The sequence below is a fragment of the Colobus angolensis genome, unplaced genomic scaffold (genome assembly GCF_000951035.1).
Source record: "Colobus angolensis palliatus isolate OR3802 unplaced genomic scaffold, Cang.pa_1.0 Scaffold41, whole genome shotgun sequence".
NCBI lineage: Eukaryota > Metazoa > Chordata > Mammalia > Primates > Cercopithecidae > Colobus > Colobus angolensis.
This window is the reverse complement of record NW_012117488.1, coordinates 4294171-4314581: the sequence shown is the minus strand read 5'-3', so window position 1 is coordinate 4314581 and position 20411 is coordinate 4294171.

Below are 20411 nucleotides of genomic sequence, written 5' to 3'. Positions count from 1 at the left end.
TTAATGAAAAAGAAGGACCATTATTAACATCTTGGTCTATAAGCTTTCTAAGCTTTTTTATATATACAGGTTGAATATCCCTTATCTGAAACGCTTGGAACCAGAAGTGTTTCAGATTTCCAATTTTTTTGGCTTTTGGAATATTTTCATTATAGCTACCTATAATGATGATGGTTCAGCATCCCAAATTTGAAAATCCAAAGTCCAAAATACTCTCATGGGCATTTCCTTTGAGCATTATGCTGGCACTCAAAAAGTTTTGGATTTTGGAGCATTTCAGATTTTGGATTTTCAAATTTAAAATGCTCAACATACACATATATACATATATGTGCAAATATTTTACTTTTAAAAATGAAAATGAGATCATATTAAATATATGGGGTTATTTTTGGTTTTGTTTGTTTTAAGGAGACAGCGTCTCATTCTGTTGCTCAGGCTGGAGTGCAGTGGCTCAATCTCAGCTCAGTGCAGCCTCAACCTCCTGAGCTCAAGCAATCCTCTTGCCTCAGCCTCTTGAGTAGCTGAGACGACAGGTGCTCACCACCACACCTGGCTAATTTTTTTTACTTTCTGTAAAGACAAGGTCTCACTCTATTGCTCAGGCTGGTCTTAAACTCCTGGATTCAAGCGATTCTCCCACCTTGGCCTCCCAAAGTGCTGGGATGACATGTGTTTACCACCACGCTCAGCCAAACATAGGATTTTGAAACTTTCTATTTCACTTAAATCTACTCTACTTTCCCTTACCTTAGTCCATGTCTCTTTCTAAGAGGCAAGCTTGCTTGTTTCTAAATGGGAAACATTGAAGTTTCAATGGCAGACTCTAGCTTCCCTCGTTTTGAAGATTGTAAAGGAAGGGTCTTATGACAGCTGTCAAGAGCCATTAGTGTAACAAGATATCAGTCCAAAGTAAGGGGGAAAACTCTTTTTTCTATAGGGAGTTTGATCCCTTTATATATTTGGGGACTCATCAAAGGGGAGTTTTGAGAGAGTCTTGTTTTCCACATAAAACTCAGAAAATTGCTTGATTTAAAATGCAACTTCTGTCTCCTCTTTTCACTTGTCATTTCTAAAACATTTTTAAAAAGTGTTAAAACTAATGGAGTAACAAACTGCCATGCAGTAATAATATTTTAGGTAAATGAAAATGCATCCTGGTAGAGAAATGAAGACATAGTTACCGTCAATGGAAATGGAAGAGAGGGGTAGGTGTTGCTTCTGGTCTCAATCAATCTGATTTTATTTAATTTAACCAATTAAGCAATTTTGAATTTTGTAATTGTTCTAATGGGGAACCAGTGGAGACATTATGTTATTCTAAGCATGTTTTGTTATGATAACACGGGCCTTTAAAGATTTTTTATGTCTTTTATTTTGAAAGTTTTTCACGTATTTGAAGTCTTGCCTGGTGGCCAAACCCTAGTGTTCTGTGACTCTGTGGAAACGGGCTCACCTCCTGCTCCTGGTATCCCACTCCCTCTGGCTTTAATTAATACCATACAATAAAACTCCTACTCTCCAGCCAAACCACCATCGGCTGTAATCTTGTCAGTTCTTATAAGCCAAAGAGAAACACACGCTTTTTCTTGTTATTGTTTAATCATCTGCATCAGCTATTTAATTTCCAGAGGAACCTCATCTTGCTGTTATGTGTTCCCCTTTCCTCCTTTCTGTTTATTTATTTGCTTTTTATGTTTTTTTCCAAAGAAAACCATAGGTAACAAGTTTTGTGAATTTAATCCTGATGTTTTTAATGGCAGATGCCTCAGTTCCTGGCTATCTGCTCTTTCTAAATTACAGCACAATAAGGATGAAGAATTTAAAAAGCTAACCTAGCATAACAGAGAGGGGCTTCAATTTTAACTAGAGCAACAGCTGAGAACCAACCATTGTCAACCATTCTCAGTCATATGTAGCAGGTTGCATTGCTTCAAAGTATTAGGGTTGGGCTGGGCCCGGTGGCTCACACCTGTAATTCCAGCACTTTGGTAGGCTGAGGTGGGAGGATCACTTGAAGCCAGGAGTTGGAGGCCAACCTGGGCAACGTAGCAAGTCCCTGTCACTAAAAAAATTTTTTAAAAAATTAACCAGGCGTGGTAGTGTTCACCTGTAGTTCCAACTACTTGGGAGGCTGAGGCAGAAGGATTGCGTGACCCCAGGAATTCAAGGTTGCAGTGAGCTGCGATCACGCCGCTGCACTCCAGCCTGGGTGACAGAGTGAGATCCCAACTAAAAAAACAAAAAAATGCATCAGGATTGTATTATAATGCTGTCATTGTTCTTGAAGTGTGCAAAAAATTGCAAGTCACAGACTACTAAGTTTGGCGATAGCCTCTGTTTAAGGACTGAAGAAAGCATACTTACATACAAGTACCTCCACTCATGGACCACATTTGTACCTACCTGCCCCACTCCCTTTCTTAAAATGGCTCAGAACACCCTTGTCCTTGTAGAATACTCAAACATGTGTACAAATCATCCCCATCACCATCACCATAACCATACCCATCACCTAAGTCCTGTTCATTTCACTGACACCACCAGCAGCATCCTCCAAATACAAAGCTTATGTCCTATCTGTGTTACTGATATTGCAATCGTGTGTCATTTCTTAGTGCCCTGCAAACATTTTTGGTACTTTAGTGTTTGGGTTTGGTTTCTTTCTATCTTTCTTTTCATCTTACTAAATACAAATTCTATGATAAAGGAATGGAAAGGAACCGTGTACTTCCCTCCAGTGTACTTCTCTGGAGCTGGTAGAAACAAACTTGCTGTTGAAAATCTTTAACTCTAAATTCTCTGGCTTTCCTGTGAAAGGAATTTCACCTTTAATGCAGCATTAATAGGGTTTTGCATTGAATTGCCTTTTGGGGTTTGATTTGCCTTTTAGAGACGCTGGTGTTTGACTGCATGTTCAAACACAGCATGTATTCTTATGAGCGATGTGAGATTCAAATAAACACAACGAGTGTGTTCATTTTGATGACCTCCCCATCACACATTCAAATAAACACAAATGTTCTCAAATGTATAAAAGCAGCTGTGTTTATGTCAGCGTGCAAAGCACCAGATATATACATTCAGATTCACTCATCTATCTGGAACCATGTACCTCCGCTCATCGTTAAAATTTAGTGGAAAATCATGCATGGGGCATGTGTAATGTGCAATTTTCAACCATACACACATCTCTAAACAAATTTTCTTCAAGCATGTTACTGACATTTGTTCTAATTGGCGATGAAGCCTGGAGAAACTTTGAAGTTTTTGAAAACAAAACAAAGCATAATGCAAGTTGCTACCAGAGGGCATAGCGTGTCTAAAGTATTCTAGCAGCACCAGTAAGAGTCACCTTCCCTGATATTCAGAACAATTTTCTTTGCCTTTCTTTTCTTTTTTTCTTCTTCCCTTCCCTTACTTTCCTTTCCTTTCCTCTCTTGCTCCCTTCTTTCTTTTGTTTAAGCAAAACTAAGAAAAGTTCTTCCTTCCCCCTCCACTTTTCCTCCTTGTCTTTCTTCTTTTGTTCCTTCCTAGCAAAGTCATGTAACATGCCAGCTCAAGAGTTAGGCTTTTTTTTCTTTTTTCTTGTTTGCTTTAAATATCATAAATGTGAGACATGACAAATCTTTTTTTCAGAACCTCAGCTGGAACAGCTCAAGCATTAATGCCGGGTTAAGCTGCACTTTCTGCATAAGAACCAACTTTGGCTTTGTATGTCAGACTGAAACAACACTTCCATCTTGCATTGCTTCAAGTATAAGTACAGTTTGCAGGTCTCCAGGAAAATCCCCAGGCTCCACTTTGCTGCCAAATGGTCCTAAAAAGAATAAAAGTAACATTTAAAGTTGATTGAAATCTACCTGTGAGCCAGGGACTATTCTAAACATGTTGAATGTTTTATCTCATTTAATTCTCAACCACCCTCTGAGAGGGGGACTCTTGCTATCCTCATGTTGCACACGAGGAAGTACAAAGAGGTACTTTCCTCAAGGTCACAGCACCAGTAGGTGATGGGGCCTAATGGACATGCAAGTTTCAGACCTCTTGGTTTTTTAAAGAATCTATACATCTAAATATTCACAAATGTTATCCCGATTTTTAAATGTTAGCAAAAAATTTAAACTTTTAAGAAACCCTGTCTGCTGAACAAAACACATTTAGTGCCTGGATTAAATTCCTGGGTTGCCAGTTTGCCTCCTCTGATTTAGGGGATACTGTCTCCAATTTTTCAGTGCTACAAAAACCTACTATTAAGAACTAGTTCAATGAGTAGAAAGAAAGTAGAATTTGGAGGCAGATAACTCATATTCACATATGAACTCTATCAATTCATAATTAAATGACCTTGAACAAGTAACTTCTATTCTCTGAGTTTTAGTTTCCTCATCTGCAAAACAAAGATAATTCCTGCCTTAGGAGAGATATTATAGGATTCATGCAGTTCTCATAGTTCTTACATAATATTTCCATTAAAGCATTTTGTAAACTCTGAGCTTGATACAGTTAGAAACTATGGTTGTGATTATCATCTCCCTACATCTGAGTATGAATGGAAAGACATGCACGTTTATGGAATGTGAGGCATTGGGCCAGCACGTTGACCTGCAAAGTTCACCAACAGTGGCTTTAACCCTTTTATAGATGAGGATTCTGTGACTCAGAGAGATTAAGGACATTTACAAAGGGTGCAAAACTAGTAAGAAGTGAAGCTGAAATTCACAGAGGTTTGTTTAATTCCAAAACCCATGGGTCTCTCTACCCCAACTTCTTGACAGCACCTAATATATTAAGCTTCTATCAGTCATTCCAATTTTAGTGGGAACCAGTTTATAAGACTTGTCAAAGGATCAGCTTAGGATCCTGCTAGAATAAAGCTTGAGGTCAGTAACTAGGGACCAGGAAAGGAAGACGTACACAATCCAGGGAACAGAGGCAAGCACAGAGCTGGACTGGTGTGGACATTGCTTCATGCCGGGCTTGGGGATGTTAGATGCCTAAAAAGAGAAAGGAGAGAGTCCTGGCATTCCCCTCCCTTTCCTCTCAAGAGCAAGTCACCTGGCGGTGGGGCGGCCAAGCTGTGTCCTGCCTGCTGCTGTGCATTCAGCTGCTCTGGAGAGGCCTGTGCTGCTGAGACCACGTTGGGAAGTCAGTCCAATTGTGCCATTTGCTACTATAAAGATTACTTGGGGCTGGGCATGGTGGCTCACACCTATTATCCCGGCACTTTGGAAGGCCGAGGAGGGCAGATTGCCTGAGCTCCGGAGTTTTAGACCAGTCTAGGCAACATGGCAGTACCCCATCTCTACTAAAAATACAATTAGCCAGGTGTGGTGGTGCAGGCCTGTAATCCCAGCTACTAAGGAGACTGAGGCAGGAGAATCACTCGAACTTGGGAGGAGGAGGTTTCAGTGAACCAAGATTGTGCCACTGCACTCCAGCCTGGGTGACAGAGCAAGACCCTGTTTCCCCCAGCCAAAAAAAAGCTTAACTGGGCCCCAGATAAAAGTCACTTTTGCATATACTTGCTTCTTCAGTCTGGGGGTGATCCTTGGGTCCCTTCTGCCTTATCCCTTCGGGTTATATGTTAGTGGGATCGGCACTCAGGCGAGAAGAGAGGTGCTGTCTCATGGTCCCCTTAGATCCCAGCACGAGCTTGAGGGGATCAACTTCAGGGTCTCCTGTGTAGTGCACTTTTCAGGCCATCTTTAAGTGAGTGTAAAATTTCCCCTTTATTTGAGGAATTTTCGAACTAAAAATGTTTCCATTTCTTGAGTACAAGCCCAGGGGTCTATGGCAACCTGGGAAAAATGATCTGGCTCTTTGTAAATGTCTTTTGGCTGTAGTGAGTCTCCTTTAGGGTAGGACCTTTACGATGTGGGGGATCTTTTTATGGAGTTCAGTGACCTGTGGGGGAGGGGCGGCTTCTTTTCAGCTAATTTATGTTAAAGCTCTAGTTCTAATTCTCTTTCAGTCATTGAAGAGGAAAGAAATTTAACGTGGCGGGTGTAACAAATATCCAGCCCCGTGGAATTGTAGAATGGATGGTTTCCCCAGCGGATTCAACAGTGGTAACGATAACAATAATCAATACAAATTAGGGACATGCTTCTGTTTTAATGCACTTAGTAACCAGATCTCTTGTCCTCAAATAAGTCTAAAGGAGAACTGTATTCTCCTAACCAACCAGAGTGCTATTGTGAAGGAGGTGTATATGTGTGTGCATATGCGCGCGCGTGTGTGTGTTCCTTTTTCTCCTAGGGATTCTATAGCTTCCTTCATTCTTCACCTCTCTCATATTACAGAAAGAAGGTAATTTTTCCTGGCCATTTACTAAAGCTCATTAAAGACTGGAGAGAACAAACAATGCTACTCCTCAGAGACTACCATTCAAAGTCACTCTACAATTCTCTGTTCTAATACTTGAGACAAATTAATTATTCCTTAGTGAAAAGTGTATAATTCCTATTCTTCACTTTTGGGGGGTGGGGAATAATAATGGGAAGTTTATATCTGAGTGAAAAGCTGTCTGTGCTGAGGGGAAATGAGAAAAAATGTGTGTTCCGAGCAGAGTAAAAGCAATTATTCTAATAATAATTCTAAGAATATTAATGTCTTTTTAAAGTAGATTGCCTTCAAATAAACACAGAGGTTGAAGCAATGGGAGGCTGGTTTATTTATTAATCATTCCAAATGTGCATTCCTCTAAATGAACAACAGCACAATCAACTTTGCTGGCACATATTAAATTTAGTTAAACAGCAACTTGCAAATGTCTCAAAACTTTTGTAACCAGAAACTAATTTGTTTAACACTTTAAAATGTTATACTGATGTAAAGTCCCACATATTAAACTTCAAAGGGAAAAGCTCTTGAGAGTTCCTCATTTTTAAGACTACATGCTGGAAATGAGATGGAGACAAGGCTCATTCTCCATTCTCTTGTTTTGTTTTGTTTTTAAATACGAGGCAGTCTCTGGGCCCTGGCCCTCATCCTCGGCACTGTGTTTGGTCATCTGTAGAACAGCAAGCATCTAACTGTGGGGACTGTAAGGCGATGGTTTAGAAAGGTCTAGTGTTTCCCTTTCATCTCTATTAATTAATCCTGGCTCCGTTTGCCCAGAGTATGTTGCTGTTGACATCACCTTTTCCTTACACTTTAAAGAGTCCCGAGAGAGACCGGCTGCAGAACAAAACTGGACAAAGAGTACATTTGGTAACCATTTTATTTCTCAATTACCAACCTAAACGTATGGAAAAGATTTGCTCGCTATCCGATTTACACAACAATTATGCTTCAAAAGTTTAGAAATAAATAACTTTTTTCTTGGACTCATTAGTTCGTCTACCAATTGTAATTGGTGTCAACTAACGAGTTTGCTCCATGGCTTGGCCTTAATTACTGATAAAAGCTAAATTGCAACTCTAGCCAATCAGAAACTAGTTTATTCATGAGAGTATAGTATTCTTTTAAAAGCTCTGTTTGTCCTAATAAGTGGTTTTGTGTTTGGCTGAAACCTTCCATAAGCCCCCTTAACATAAGCAAAGGACTCTTAATAACTATATACAGTGAAGGAATATCATTACTGCCCCCATTCAAACAGATGAAACAAAGGGAACGTTTTATACATTTCAAATGTACACATCATGAATTTAGCAGACTCTGAAATCTCATCCATCTGGTGGGAAATAGATATTAGTACCCATAAGACTGATACGGAGAATTTGTTTCCTCTCTCAATGTCTATGTTTCTTTCAAGGTCTCCGTAGCCTTCTGAAACAGGCGGTAAGGAACAAGAGAAACCCAATAGAGGCATGAGGCATGTTAAATCCTAATGGTATAAACAAGACTTGGCCGAGGCCAAAATCCCACATTAAAAATAATAGGCATTCTGGAAACAAGAGTGTTAAGAGATAGCATGTGGTGGAATCATGCCGCCAGGGAGGCCTTGCTACTGGGAGAGCCTAATTGCAGAAACATCATCCTGAGGACAGCCCTCTTTGTTGTCGTTGTTGTTTTCAGAAAACAAAATAAACCTCTTCAGTATTATCAGAAATTCTTTATAATAATTAGGATGCTTTTGGCTGCAATGATCAGAAAACTCAGTTAAAAGTGTCTAGACTGTAATCCCAGCACTTTCAGAAGCCGAGGTGGGCGGATCACCTTAGATTAGGAGTTCGAGACCAGCCTGGCCAACATGGTGAAACCACCATCTCTACTAAAAATACAAAAATTAAGCAGGCGTGGTGACACGTGCCTGTAATCATAGCTACTCGGGACTCTGACGCAGGAGAATCCCTTGAACTTGGGAGGCGGAAGTTGCAGCGAGCCGAGATTGCGCCCCTGCACTCCAGCCTGGGCAACAGAGTGAGACTTAGTCTTCAAAAATAAATTAAAATAAAAAATAAAAGTGGCTAGAATAATAGGGGTGTTTATTTCCTCAGTAACGAGAAGTTAGAAATCCCAAGTTTCCAGTTGGATTAATTCAGGCCCCCACCAACATTATTAAAGACACAGGTTCTTACTAGTTTTTTACTCCATTTGTCTCAAGGCCTTGGTGACTCCCTTCATGGTCACCAGATAACAGAAGGTCCAGGCATGTGGTCCTCACATAACACCATCAAAAGGCATAAGAGATGGGACCATTTCTTTCCCCACTTCTCTGGTTTGTTTTGATAAAGAGCAAGGACACCTTTCCTGGAAATACCGGCAGCTGACCTTTCACATCTTACTGGTCAAAAGGAAGTCACATGCCTACTCCTAAACCAATCACTGGCAAGGAGTGCTCCAGTCTTCGACCAATCATGATTCACCTCTGTAGTCTGTGAAGCGTTTTAGGTTCTGGTAAACCACTTGGCACCTTGGTAACTGAACAAAATCAAGCTTCCACTAGAGAGGAGAAAGGGGATGGTTGTGAATGATTTGCTGGAAAGATAAACAACAACGCCTGTCACACACTTGAGATTGCTATTCCAAGTAACCTATCTCCGTGACCTCCAGTCAAAAGTGAAGGGTCAATGTTAAGTATGAAGTCAGAAGACAAAGTTGAGCATGAGGTTCAGTCTTTTGTGGCTCTCATACCTGTTCTCTTGACCAATCACCCGTCAATAAAGGGAATCATGTCCTGGAATTGGAAGGAGTTGTAGCCAGCAATTGATGAGGTGGGAAGAGTGCAACCTGGGGCCCAGGGTAGGCTCTGCCACTAGCTTGCTAGGTGATTGCTACTGAATCCTGGACCTCTGCACTTCCCTGACTTCATTGTGAAATGAAGGGGTTGGGTCAGAGAAACCTTAATGTCTCTTCTCACCTTGGAATCTGATAGATTTTCTACTTTTCTCACTGCCATCTGGTAGTCTCCTTTGTCTCCTTACTTTGCAGCTGATACAAACAGCATGCCAAAATTCTCTTCTTGCCTTTAGCTGTTTCTTTATCCTTTAACTCTTTCTTCTTAGACTGGATTTTAAAAGCCCAGAGGACATGACCCCTCTGTGTTTTGCAGTATCTTATGTTCATTGAACTATCATTGATTGAGGGACTACTCGGTGCTGTACACTGTGTGAAGGGCTTTGCTCAGACAAAGTGGGCCGTCTATCATTATTTTCTTATTCATTTTGCTCCAGCAGCTTTTGGTGTCTTCAGATTTTCTTACAAGAGACAACGTAGCATTCCTAAGGTGCAGGTAATACATGTGTAGCTTATTATTATTATGAGGATGAGGCCAGGCCCAGTCTCACAGGATCACATTTGCTGTGAATAAGGCAGTACTCCCTGCTTCCCAGCACCACCCACTCATTTCATCCGCACAGTTTCCATATCTGGCAGCAGAGTTAGAGGAAGTAAGAGAGACTAGTTCCCATAACCTGTCTTAGTCTTTGAGACAAATGACAATGTAATGCTAACTTTAAGGAACTTGTCAAGGCAAGTAAGGGTGATTTTACCAGAGAACAGAGAAGTAGACACTAAGAGATCCAAATTTTAAGGTAAACATGGAGAATTCTCTTGGATGCTTTATAAAAAATAATCTCTAGCATCATTTTTTAAACACTTGGTCAGTAATAACTTTGTAGCTTTCATGCATGCGACCAAAAAGTAAACATGTTTTTACTCTTCCAAGCTGACAAGCAGGTGGCTCTAGAATTTTAGAGGGGGAAAAAAAAAAATCCATGCCGTTGATTTCTTTCTTTTTTTTTTTTCACTTGACAGTATCTTTATTATAGTTTTAGAAGTATTTGGTGTGTTGAATTTCTTGAAGATGGGAGTGATTATTTTGCAATTAATAGTATACAAATGCCTGACAAGCAGTTCATCACCAGATCAATGGCAACAGAGAAAAGAGCACCAGATCACTTTACTACATGTGCCCAATGTACTACCAGCCCTAACTGTGATGAGGCCTGGAATTTTTATGTCACAATAAAAGTATTGTGGCAGACAATACTTTTGTAACTGTGGTTAGGCTGTTTATTGTCTAACCATCATCCCTGCCCCCACTTCTCTGCTAATCAATTCCTGATTTTTTCAAGGCAGAGATCAGTTCATTCAAGAGAAGGTGTTTTTCTCCTTAGCTGGCCCAGGGATTCAATCAGGATTGGCATAGGGCTGAGCATATGATCTTGTTCTAGCCAATGAGACATAAAGGGGAGAGGAAGTCCAATGGGTACTTCTCTTCCAAATAAAGCCCCTCTCCCAAATCAATGACCTATTTTCAATCGTCACCTTAGCCTCTTAGCAGCATTTGCAGATTTGACCATTGTTCTTACAACATTTTCTTCATGTGTCCTCTGGTTTTCCTCCAACTTTGTTACCTCCTCTTTTTCAAGTACTGGACTTGCTCTTCCTCCTCTTCATGACCTTTAAAGTTGGGTAGCCCAGGGCTCAAACATTGGCCTTTTGTAGTCTTATTCATGGTTGTTATACCTTTTATATATTAACAATTTCCAGATTTATTTCTATAGCACAGACCTCTCCCATGAGCTCCAGACCTACATATCTAATTGGCTTCTCAACTTCACTACATGGATGTTAAATGGGGATCTCAGTCTTATTATGCTTAGGACCAAAACAGAATCTTGATTTAGCCCATAATCCTTTCTCGGGCCTCCCATTCAGAAAAGGACAGCTCTCATTCATCTGCTTATCCCAGAAAATGAAGTCATCCTTGATTTTGTTCTTTCCCTTTAGTTCCCCACAAAGGGCACTGACATGTGCTCTTAACATTACCTTCAAAGTATATTTGGTATCTTACACCTCCCACCACTTCCACCATTTGTCCTGGTCCACATCAACTTCATCTCTCATGTGGAATACTGTAGTCATCTCTTTATTAGCTTTTCACTTCCACTTTTGCTTCCTGTGTCAGAATTAATTTCAACTCTGCAAAAAATTTAAAAAGTTTTAAGCAAGATATGTTTATTTCTCCCTCATATGTTTGGAAGCAACTATTGCAGTGTTGGTTTGACAACTTCATAGTATTGCCGGGGACTTGCCTTTCACCAGTGCCTCCATCTTTCATCTGTCTGCTCCATCATCTTAGTACAAGGTTTCATCCTAGTACAAACTTCCATCCTCAAGGCCATCTCATGGTGAAGCTTTAGTGATTAGGTCCACATTTCAGGCCCAAAGAAGGAAGAAACAGAAGAGAAGAAGAGAGTTGAATGAGCTCTCTTTAAACACATTCCTAGAAGTCCTATCCACACTTTCTCTTACATAGAATTTATTGGCCAAAATGTAGTCACATGATCTATTGAGCTGCAAGGGAAGTTTAGGAAATGCAGTCCTTTATTCCAGGTGCCAATATACACAGTTTAAATTGGGGTTCTATTTCTAAGGAAAAACGAATCCTGTGGTAAGCTTGTAGTAATTTCTGCCACATATTCATCTAATCAATTCTTCCCCAAGGGCCAGTTAACTTTTTAAAAAATTAAATCAGATTATGGCACAACCCCACTTAACACCCTCCAATGGCTTCCCAATATGCTCAGATTAAAATCTAAAGGCTCTGTTTCTCTCTTCAGTATCTTCTGTTACACTGTGTCCCTCTCACTCCATTCTAGCAGCATGAGCTAACACTAAGCACGCCATACTGATTTCCACCCGAGAGCCTTTGCATTTGCTGTTTTTATTGCCTGAATGCATTTCTGTCAAATCTTGGCACAATTTAGCATCTCACTTCATTCAGGTATAGCCTTGCCCTGTTCCTGATTTCACTTTTTAAAACAATGATCGTAGAGCTGTTATCACAATTCTGTGGCGCCTAGAAAAATCTTACTTTTGGAGTATCTGCCCAAATCATATCAAACATATTCCACAATAATATAATTTGACAGTGCCTATATAAGAAGCAAAATATATTGCAATTGTCAAGTTAATCCACTACCATTTGTAGACATTTAGTTGGATATTTACTAACTTCCATTTCAGAGTTTTGCTTTTGTATTCTTGAGCTTATATAAGCACACAGCATTGTGCCATGGGGCATACTGGGTACAACTTCCCTTGACTATAAATTTAACCCCAACTAACACACTGAAATTGTTCTAGCTATAGAAACTTCCTTGGTTTTAGATCTTAATGAAAGATTATTAATAAGTGTCTCATAGCTTATGTTACTTCTACTATGACAGTCCAATGATGGAACAATGGTTTAGAGCAGTGGTCTCAATCTTGGCACTTTTAACGTTTGGGCAGGGAAGGTTGGGTGCAGTGGCTCACACGTGAATCCCAGCACTTTGGGAGGGTGAGGCAGGTGGATCACCTGAGGTTAGGAGTTCGAGACCAGCCTGGCCCACATGGTGAAATCTTGTCTCAACTAAAAATATAAAGTAATTAGCTGGGCGTGGTGGCAGGCACCTATAATTCCAGCTACTCAGGAGGCTGAGGCAGGAGAATTGCTTGAACCCGGGAATTGAAGGCTGCAGTGAGGCGAGATCATGCCACTGCACTCTAGCCTGGGCAACAGAGTGAGACTCCATCTCAAAAAACAAAAAAATTGAGGCAGAATAATTCTTTGTCATGGGGGGCTTTCTTGTGCCTTGCAGGATGTTTAGCAGCATCCCTGGCCTCTACCCACTGATGATAGTAGCAACTCCCTGTTTCACCAGTGTGACAACCAAAAGTGTCTCCACACATTGCCAAATGTCCTTTGGGGGGCAAAAACCATCCCTAGTTGAGAACCACAGGTTTAGAAGCTAAAGTTGCACAGACTAATTTATTAGCATGTAGGAGTGGACTGTGTAAGGTTTCTTCAATCTATTAAGCTTTGCCAAATTCCAAGTTTTGCACCTCAGCTTTGACACTATTCTTGGACAATCCTTAACATTTATGATTTGAGTTTCCTCAGTGTTAAAATGGAGGCAATGGCAATGATGCCTATTGTATTAGGTAGTTATTGTGATTAAATGAATTGCTCTATGGAAAAAACCTAGCTTAGTGTCTGGTATCCCTTGGAAGGTTCAATATTTGTTATTTCTCCCTTCTGAGTTAAAATAGAAATATCTGAGTGAAAAACAATATTGTGGCTATTTCTGACATAAACTCAGAATGTGAGAAGAGGAATTCTGTGGGGTGAGAGATGGGGGGAGGTGCCTGCCCAGCTTCTCAGGAATAGAAGGGAAGGTATAGCTGCCATGAAACATGGACACACCAAAGATTGTCAAAGGCACATGAACTCAATTGTAAATTGTGAAATAGAAACCATGGTTCTATCTGCCCCAGATATTCAAAATATATCCAGAATCTGATCATTTCTTACTTTCCCTTCTGCTATCACTGTGGTTCCAGTCACCATCATCTCTTGCTCAATTTCTGCAAGAACCTCCTCATGGTGGTCTTTCTGCTTCTTCCTGACTGCTTTGTTGTTTGTTCTCACCCAGCAGCCAGGATGAAGTGTAAATCAGATCATATCTCTTTTCTGCTCAGAATCCTCCAATAACATCCAGGTAAAAGCCCAAGCCCCACATCTGTCCCAATCTAAACTCTGATCTCATCTACTACACCCTGGGCAATCTGGTCTCCTACCTGCTTCTGAAACATACCAAACACATCTTCCTTAGGGCATTTGCAACGTTGGTGCTTCTATCTGGAATTCTCTTTCCCTTAGGAGCATGGCTCCTTTACTTCCTTATGTCTCTGGGCAAATATTGTCTTGTCATTGAAGCCTCTCCTGACTCACCTACACAAAATTGTGCTCCACCATCAAGAGCCTTTCCACTTGGCCCCACCACTCCCTATCATTCTTACCCAGCTTCCTTTTCTTCCCAGCATGTTCCATCTTCTAACATACAATAATTTATAAATGCCATAAGGGAAGGGGCTTTGTTTTCTTCGCTGCTGTATCTCTACCACCTTGAACATTGGTTGGCACATAGTGGGTGCTCAATAAATGTTTTTTGAATGTATGAATGAACTGAGGATAGCACAATTTTAATTGAGGCAAAAATAACAAAGAAAACCAGGAGTCCATTTGTGCATGTCAACTGACACAAATCCTACAATACCCGGAACCTGCCAGACTGGTTTTCCCACTGCCCTCCTGAACATGTGTATAACAACTCTGAAATGTGTAACATATTCCCCCACCTCCTTTGCCCCTGCAAATAGTCATGGACACTTATAATCTTAAGAGATAGGAAATATGGTGCTTATGATAAGGTGACAAGTAAGAAATTAATGAGTCTTATTCTGGCTGGTCTATATAGGTCTAAACCACCCAGGTATGGGGCATGTAGGGAGCCAGTTGGATTCTTGGGTCTAGAATTTGCTCACATGGCCCCATGTGCTGCAGATATCTGTTTCTCATACTTATTATGGAGTCTCATGTGGCCTAAAACTCCTATTTTTTTGATGACCTGCTTTGGATGTGATTGTCTGATGGGCTCTCTGCTCCTCCTCATACCTGATTCTAGCATTCACCCTCTGACCACATACAATTTGGCTGATATTCATCACTTTAAAAAAAAAGCCCACTATCTATTTTCCTGTAGAGAATGACCTCTTTCCCTCTATAGATTCTGGGAGGGAGGAGACTTCCAGGCTTTGTTCCAACTGTAGACGCTCTAAGAGGGTTGCTCTTCTTAAGGGTCAGGTACATGACAGAGTGTCCAATAGGAGGCTCTTTTTAGGGATTCTGCAACTTGACTAGGTGGCCCAGGGAAGAACAGTAACAGCTGAAGGTCATTTGTCTAGGCAACACCATACTAACCACCCAATTTCTGCGAGGAGACCACTGTTGAAATTCCTACTTCATAACTTTTTATTGCACCTCTGGTTCTTACTTTATCTCAGACTGGTCCTCAGGCCTCGTGTTAATTCTAAGAACCCCTGATATCTTTTAACATATTCCCTCATGTATGAGTTAGCTATTGGTATTTCTTGCTTATAACCCAGATCCTAACTGGTACACACCCTGATGATAGTGAGGACACCCCAGTTTTTTGTCCTAGGCTCTGCTAGAGAGGGAGATTGGACAAAAGTAAGCAAATGGAAGAATTCATAGTAGAGAGAAATAGGTGGCAACAAAATACCTCATTTGGCTTTTTCTCACAGCATTTCTTAGCTTTCTACTGCTACATAACAAATGATCATAAATGTAGTGGTTTAAAACAATACCCATTTGTTATCTCAGAGCCTCTGTAGGCTGGTGTTCATGTATGGTGCAGATGGGTTCTCTGTTCAGGGTCTCACCAGGCTGAAATCTAGGAGTCAGCTTGGATTGCCATCTCATCTGAGGCTTATGTTCTCATTCCAGGATCACTGGTTGCTGGCAGGATGCATGTCCTTACGGCAGTAGGACTGAGGTCTCCAATTCCTTGCCAGCTTTTGGCCAGGGACTGCTCTCAGTTCCTAGAGGCTGCATGCAGGTCCTTGCTTGCTGTGTGGCCTCCCCATAGAGCCTCTCACATATGGCAGTCTGCCCCTTGCAGGACAACAGGAGAGCATCTTCTGCAGCTCTAAATCTCCTTCATACCTCCTATCTCTTATTTTTCATTTTATTTTTTACTTTATTTTTTGAGATGGAGTCTCGCTGTGTCGCCCAGGCTGGAGTGCAGTGGCGCCATCTCGGCTCACTGCAAGCTCCGCCTTCAGGGTTCACGCCATTCTCCTGCCTCAGCCTCCCGAGTAGCTGGGACTACAGGCACCTGCCACCTCGCCTGGCTTTTTTGTGTTTTTAGTGGCGACGGGGTTTCACCGTGTTAGCCAGGATGATCTCGATCTCCTGACCTCGTGATCCGCCCGCCTCGGCCTCCCAAAGTGCTGGGATTATAGGCATGAGCCACCGTGCCCGGCCCATGCCTTCTATCTCTAGACCCTCTCGCACAAGGGCTCACCTGATTAAGGCAGGCCCACCCACACTCAAGGAGAAGGTGTTATGAAGGGCACACACACCCGAGAAGGGGAATCTTGGGGGTGTACCTTAGAATTTTGACTACCACAGCATTCCTGTGAGAATGCCATTTGGAGAAGTCTATTACTTAGCCCCAGATTATCATTATGTATTCAAAGAAAGTAAATCCAGGACAGTTGGCTACAGTGGCTAACATCCATGGACAGAGCTTTTGTCATATAGGCCATTCCTGGGGCTTGCTGGAGAGCAATGTATTTAGGTGCCAATGTAGGGGTTTATTAGTGTTTCTAGAACAACTGATGACACTGCTAAGTAGACTCTTGCCTTTCGTTTGTTTGGTCAAGGACAAATTTATTTGTGCGTTTTTGGTATTTGTTTCTTTAAATTACACAGCCTTTAGAAGCTGTCTTCTGGTTGGAATAATCACACAACAGTCTCCTCTAGACACAAAGTATCGCTCTCCAGTAATGGGGATATAGCCAGGGTCATTGCCATCCCACACCCATCAGGGAAAGGGGTCATTCTCCATCAGCCATTTGGTAAAATTAAAACATAGTTATTATAACACAACAGTGTCACAGGATTCATGACACCTGCTTTAAAAATAAATCTCCTGGCTTTGTCTTTCCCTTTATTTTCAATAAATGCTCCAGTATTATTGCCACTGCATTAATCTAGCAGCAGGAAACCATTATCCTATGACAACAGTCTCTCCCATTAACATTATCTTTTAATTTTAAGATTGTTTAGATGACTGCTAGAAGCTACTAAATTAAGATAAAATGAAAAACGAATTATTTTCTTTAAGCCAAGTGTTCAGTCAAGTCACCCGCCTCCAATCTTGACTGCTCTGGCAAAAGAGACACCATTATTTTCATCAGATTACTAAATACTATTGGGTATAAGACAACATTTCTAGAAATCTAGACATGTTTTAAATGTCATCTAGGAAATAACCATTACATTTTAAATTATTATTTATATTGCTTGCTATATTACATAGTATATATTAAGAGTTGAAAATACTGGTTGTTTTTCTAGAAAGCAATTGTTGTAGTAAATAAAACAATAATGAAATCACAATGATGAAAACTCAGTAAGGAAATAAAAGGAACATTTGTCTAGTAGAGTTTACCCTGAGAAATAATTGAATTTGGAGAAACCCAGCAAAAATGAGACAGGAGGAAAATAAACCTAAAACTAAAAGAGAGTTGTGATTGGTGGTGATTGTTATTTAACGTTCTGGCAAATGAACTTTAAAGTGACAGTTACATCACATTAAATGGTATCTGTACCTTTTATATCAAATATATTATAAGCTTTTTCCCAAATAATAACGAACTTGCCTACTATTCATTAATTCAAAAAATTCTCTTTTATTCTATCAGCTGTATTACAACACTTGAAGAGACCTTTTAAAATCTTTCAGTATTTGTTCTGTTCCACCTCCATCTGTTCCAATGATCTTAAGGCTTTCTTTCCAAAAGGCAGACGCTGGTATAACTACAAATGAAGACTATATCTAAATCATTATTAGAATAGTGATGTTATGCATTCAATAGTTGAGATCTGTGATTCCTCCCTCTCAGGAGTAAACCACCCAGACGAAAATTAATAGAAACTGAGTGACTGTCTTAATAGAAATCATACTAGAAAAAAGAGAAATGCTTAAATTGTGGATTCCCCCATATTGTTAATGGAGTTCAAGTAGGCCATCAATATGTGTCCTATTTACTGATAGGTGCAAAATAGGTGGTGGGAGATCAATCAAAACCCCCTTCCATAAATTACCATGACTTCTAGAAATTATCAAAACTTCACTGGAGTGTCATGCGTAGTCTTCCCAGCAATGAGTTATAGTCAATAATTCATTCCCTGACTGAGCTGATAACAGGCAGATATTCTAATAATGTGCTAGGATTTACTACTGGACACAAGCAGTAAGTAGGAATTTCAATGAAATGTTAAACGTTATCTCAGTGGAGAAAAGCAATAAAAAGAGGACAGAGACAGGCATCTGGGGACAATGCTTGGGTGTTTTACTGCTGTAATTAGAACAAACATGTATGAAGGTAGTGTTGTTTAAGTTTTCATTCTTTTTTGAGGCAAATTGTTTCCAGAGTATTGTTCTGTAATGACTTCTCCTGGCCTTATTGTCAGAGAGTATAGCAGATGGCATTGAAAAAAAATGCTGAGAAGAAAGTCTATTTTATTCTTCAGTTATTTCTCCAAATTTGAAAATGCCTTCTCTTGAATGTTTTCCTTTTAAACGAAACTTCCAAAAAAATTATTATCTTAGACTAAAGGTCTTAAATATATTGTCAGTGATTTCTTATCACAGAGAAATTGACAAATTTGCTTTCTCTGTCAGAATGTTTTGAAGCTAGAAGTGGTGATTCATCAAAAACAATTTTATTATGAAATTTGATTTATGTTGAGAAATATAAATGATGACGTTATAATGTGTACCTCTGTGTGGAGGGAACACATTTTAGTCAATTGAGTTATTCAATTTTATTATTTAAAAAAATCCATATCTGGTTGTTCTTTTTATTCTAAAAAATTTATGGTGCTGTACAGAGTAGAAATGTGTGCTTTCCAAGTCCAAGGACAGCTATGGATTGTACTTCCCTAATTCCAACGGAGTCATTCATTACAGTTGGATGAATAAATATTTTCATATTTTCATCAACTTTTTTTGGTGAACAAATAGAAACCAATGTTGTACTTTAAAATATATCTTACTACAAATCCATACAGAGAAAAAGCTTAATTACATCAATACTAGAATTAGAACTGACACTAACAAAGGAAGTTATGGTTTCGGGCCCTTGAAATTTCTGAATTAGTAGCCTTTCTTTTACCAAGAAGAGTTAGTGGGAACATAAGGGAGAATGAATTACATCTTAATGCCTTAGTTTCTCTATCACTAAGTGCTCATTTCCATCATCTTGGAGAGAAACAGTAATTAATTTTAAACAGAATTGCTGTTTTCCACTGGATTTATAATTTTAATATATATTCTTAGTAATAACCACCTCACATATATACAAGTGGCCCAGTCATCTATACACCCTCTTTTGTAACTATTACTAAATTAAATCTATCCATGCAAAGACTTAACTTGACTTTAATAAGCAGTGCCTATTGACCCACTAGACCGTTTAAAAGACCTTAATGAACATATAATACACTCACACATATAGTCTGATAATTTATCTGTAATGAGAGATGCAGAATATCACTATGCTTGAATATTGTTGACAGGATTCAGGCTTAGAAATAGGTAGTATGAGTAAGCCAAACAATTTTTTCTATAGTATCATTGCCATGAAACAGATTTATATATCAAGATTTGCTGGGCTGAGCATGATGGCTCACACCTGTCATTCCAGCACTTTGAGAGGCTGAGGCGGGAGGATCCCTAGCAGCCAGGAGTTCAACACTGGCCTGGGCAACCAGTGAGACCCCTGTCTCTACAAAAAAAGTTAGCTGGGCGTGGTGGTATGCACCTGTAGTTCCAGCTACTGGGGTAGGGGTGAGGGGGGTGAGGAGGTAGGAGGATAGCTTAAGCTCAAAGTTTGAGGCTGCAGTGAGCCTTTAGCCTGGGTGACCCATCCAAGACCTTATCTCAAAGAAAAAAAAAAAATTGCTGATAGTTCTGAGGCAAATTTGGGGGACTTGTAATATTCTGTTGCTATGCTAATAAACTTTTATGAAGACAATGAGTAATTTCATGACATCATTTTAAAGTAGCCTTGCTACATCAGGCAAAATGCTGGGTCACAGAGGTGTTTTCTTCTTTCTTCTTATCGTTTTCACCTTTCCATCAACTCTAGGAGTTTCAAATACCTTAATCAAATAGAATAATTAAAATCAAAATATACATCTTAAATTATATTTCCAATCACAACAATGTCAATGCTGTTTCCTTTTCCTCAGTGATCTGTTATTTTCTTGCCATAAAATCAACTTTTTTTTTTTTTTTTGAGATGGAGTCTCGCTCTGTCGCCCAGGCTGGAGTGCAGTGGCCGAATCTCAGCTCACTGCAAGCTCCGCCTCCCGGGTT